Here is a 4,007-nt window from a genome sequence, read left to right on the forward strand (position 1 = left end):
ATGCGATCTTAGGCTTGGGATCAGCAAACTGACACTTCCAAGTGAAGCACTCTGAGAAAGCAAGAGTGGATCTAACTCTAACTCTCCTCCACTACAGGTATTACGCCCTCTGCAAGCAACTACTGTCAAACGCCTGGTCAGCCTCCTCTCTGCTCTTCAGACAGAGCGCTTCTCACAGCTGCGTGTCTCTCCTCTGGCAAGGAGTTTGGATGCTTCCACATAAATGGAAATATATATCCATGTACATATATGAATAGATATTTTATAATGCTGGCTAATGGAACTTAATTGCATTCTCAGATGTTTTCCCATAAGGTTATTGCAATTTCTTGCTACTGTAAGGGGAAAGGACTCGCAAGGAAATCTGCAACCTGTGTATGCAGTTTGCATTCAAATGCACCCCAACGTGGGAAGGTAGATGTTTGCTATTTACCACCATGTCAGGACATATAGGGAGTAAGAATATTTCTCCAGCTGAAAGCACAAAGCAAAATCAGGAAGGTAGGGCTGACTGGAATTCAGCCTACGCACTAACACCCAACCTTGGAAACGCAGCTGTGGCTCCTTCGCAATCACAGGTGGTAACTGCCGGTTTGCGCCTCATGCTCCGGACATCCTTTCCCCAGGTTATGCTGCGGAAAGCGTGCAACGCTCTCCAGCAACTCACAGAAACAACACATTGCACAAAGCCGCTTTTCACAACCCGGATCTTCACTGGGTATTTCTCCCCAGGGTGGCTGCCAAGTCTAACCAAGATGAAAGTTGTACCTGCCTGCAGAGATGCTACTGTGACCACGGCCAAGATAGTAGGAGACAGTTTATCTGTTTTTCACAAAATATTTTTAGTCCTCTTTTCTCCACTATGAAGCCCAGTGAAAATGCAGCTAATGGTGGTTTCCTACTGCCAACTGAAGCACAGTAATTAACAACAGCTACCTACAAATACAGGTCTACATTTTTTTCTCTTTGAAACTCAGTGGACACTTTTAACACTTCATTTGTACGCACACTTCTGATCTGCCATGGACATCAGCCAGTCTCTTGCCACTTTAAGCAAATATCAATCCATTTCCTAATTAGAGATGTGAATTAATGGAAACGGAAATGACTGCTTTAAATACGGCAGGCCCCGACCAACGACTTCTGAGGTGCTGCATGCCCTAGAACATTTTCTTTGTAATATTTTCAAACTCTCCACTCTCGTCAATGATTTATGGTGTCTAGGTGCTACTTGGCAGTACTTTCAGTGTCTGTGCTAATAAAGAAGAAAACCTTTACTGGGTCTTGAACTGTCAACAAATGCTTTCAAATTTCCTAAGAGTTCTTGCATTTGTCCTTCGTATTTCCAGAGTTTAAAAAAACCAACCTCAAACTACCTGCCTTTTCCTACAGAACAATGCTTATGAGCATCTCATTAATGAGTCACATTAACTTCCCCCACCATCAGAACATGCTTAACTCCTTTGGCCTCACACTGTAGTTCTCCAACTGGGTACTGAACTTCGTTGTGACAGCCCCATTAGTTCTGCTGGCAACATTAATGAGATTATGATTATTTGAGAACCATTACTAGGAAGTATGAATTCTTATGCAGCCCTCTGGTTAAAAGGGATGTTACAACTTTAATAGAAGGAGACATCAAAAAGCATTTACCCACACAAAGGAATTCTACGATTGTGTTTAAATTTAATATAACATATGATAAAGAGACGAGCTGGAGTAAAAGCCTGTCACTGCTTCTCACATAACATTATTTATGGCTCCGTATAGGACCAGCTCCATGGCATTAGCAGACGGAAATCTTAACACCTTCTGACACAACTGGGTTGAGCCATCTATTACCAAGCACAAATCGTTTAAAAACAAATACTGGTCCAAACAGTTATGCCGTTCAACATATTAACTTCCTAGACACCAACAAGGGGAACCAGAGTTATAAAATGACCTATTTTAGGGAACACCAGTGAAAAGAATTATCTGGATCCTGGGCTTCAAATCAAAAGTCTTTAATATTAGGATCACACTCTCCACTCAATAAATGTCAAAGAAATAAACCTGATAGAACAATATATTTTCCATGCTCTAAAGTTATGAATTTTAAAAAGGACTGAGAACATGAAACTACAAAGTGTTTAACCTCTAGGGAATAAATTCAAATACCAACCAGGTCAGTAATAATCTAATGTCAACTGTTGCCATAAAAAAATGGACAATGATAAATAATGAAGTATCAAGCTGCCAGGGAGGTATTTAGTGTGAATTGTGAGGATCTGTGTTATTCTTAAGTTATTCTGTATTATTCTCTGTGTATCTTGATTAGAATTTTAAAGAAAAGGTAATGTCTCTCACAACCCTGTATCACTATCGTTTGTAATCCAGAGCATGAAAACCGTCAGCCTACCTCTTCGATTCTTCCAGACACTGATCTTGCTCAGCTCCAGTGATTGCTGGCTTGTTTCTAACATAACTTTCCTGCGAAGGAAAACAGGACATACAGCAATCAATGAAAGGTGAGTCTTTGGGTTGGCAAGGTTTAGTACACAATGCAGATTTTGCTGATCTAAATGGCGCACACTTTCTTAATTTCATTTTTCTCCCTCCATCGTGTTGACAGCGTAAATCTCATTGGCATTCAGCTGACTCCCATTCCTGCAGTGGGGATAACTGCCCCTTCCAGTTGCAGCTGTACACCTCTCTGATCACTACTATCACTTGTACAGATGGAAAATGTAAGACTAATGCTTATCACGTGTAAATTATTTTAATTTCTTGTGTAAATTACTTTAATTTCTTGTATCAAGCTAGATGAAAAGGGCCAGCACCAAGCAGTCCCCTCTCTGCGGAAAGCAATGAATGACTGAATTTTAAAACCTTTGAATAATAAGCAGGCAGACCTGTTTATTCCACTTTGCTTTACACTCCACTGCATCAATACGAGGCTACGAGGATGAGGAGGGAACTGGAGCATCTCTCCTACGAGGAGAGGCTGAGGGAACTGGACTTGTTCAGCCTGGAGAAGAGAAGGCTGAGAGGGGACCTTAGAAATGCCTCTAAATATCTGCAGGGTGGGGGTCAGGAGGACAGGGCCAGACTCTTTCCAGTGCTGCCCAGTGACAGGACAAGGGGCAACGGGCACAAACAGAAGCAGAGGAAGTTCCAGCTGAACACGAGGAAGAACTTCTTCCCTCTGAGGGTGACAGAGCCCTGGCCCAGGCTGCCCAGGGAGGCTGTGGAGTCTCCTTCTCTGGAGATATTCCAGACCTGCCTGGACGCGGTGCTGTGCAGCCTGCTCTGGGTGACCCTGCTTGGGCAGGGGGTTGGGCTGGGTGACCCACAGAGGTCCCTTCCAACCCCGACCATGCTGTGATTCTGTAATACATTTACTCACTCTTCTGGCACACTGTGGATCTATCTCCTTATGCTGGCCAAACTTTCTTTATATTATAGGTATAGCTGCAGCACACAGAGTCCTCTCCAGAGAAACAAGCTCCCTTGAGGCGCTAACATCGCGTGCTGCACTGAGCCAAACACAAAGGACAGGATCTCCGTCTCGAAGACCTCCGCCAAGCCAAGACCTCGGCAGGTCAGCCCGAACACAGCACGAGACGCTTCGGAGGATGAAACACCTCCGTGACTTACCCGCGACAGACCACACGCTGTGACAGACAACGCGCTGCGCAGCCCGGAGCTGACGAGCACGCTTTTCTTGATAAAAACAATGACTTCCCTGAAAGAAAAACAAAGCGGTGTTAGCTAACCTGAAAGAGCAATATTGCACCAAAACCCCAGCACAGAGGACAACCGCTTTTATCACGATGTACCTACTGCAATTAGACCTCCAGCTACAGGGAGATTCCACCCCCTGAGCCTTGTTTCCACAAGGAGCAGAACCAGGTGGGCACCAGCCTGCCTGGGAAGGTCCCGCATCAGCCCCCGCCCCGCCACCTCACGATACCGAAAAGAACCACTGAAAAGCGAGAAGTATTTTAACGAAAGGCTGTCCCTAC

General features: G+C 44.5%; 1 long non-coding RNA gene across 1 annotated transcript in view; it reads right to left on the bottom strand.

Annotated features, from left to right (window-relative positions):
* The window catches only part of LOC142363083 (uncharacterized), a 54,104-nt gene that overhangs the window by 50,002 nt on the left and 95 nt on the right, over nt 1–4,007 (bottom strand). Inside the window, exons 2-3 of the long non-coding RNA XR_012765470.1 lie at nt 3,640–3,727; nt 2,402–2,472 (exon numbers count right to left, since the gene is read on the bottom strand). This is a non-coding gene — a long non-coding RNA (uncharacterized LOC142363083). The remainder of the gene's footprint in view (nt 1–2,401; nt 2,473–3,639; nt 3,728–4,007) is intronic.

The sequence above is a fragment of the Opisthocomus hoazin genome, chromosome 14, assembly GCF_030867145.1.
Source record: "Opisthocomus hoazin isolate bOpiHoa1 chromosome 14, bOpiHoa1.hap1, whole genome shotgun sequence".
Classification (NCBI taxonomy): domain Eukaryota; kingdom Metazoa; phylum Chordata; class Aves; order Opisthocomiformes; family Opisthocomidae; genus Opisthocomus; species Opisthocomus hoazin.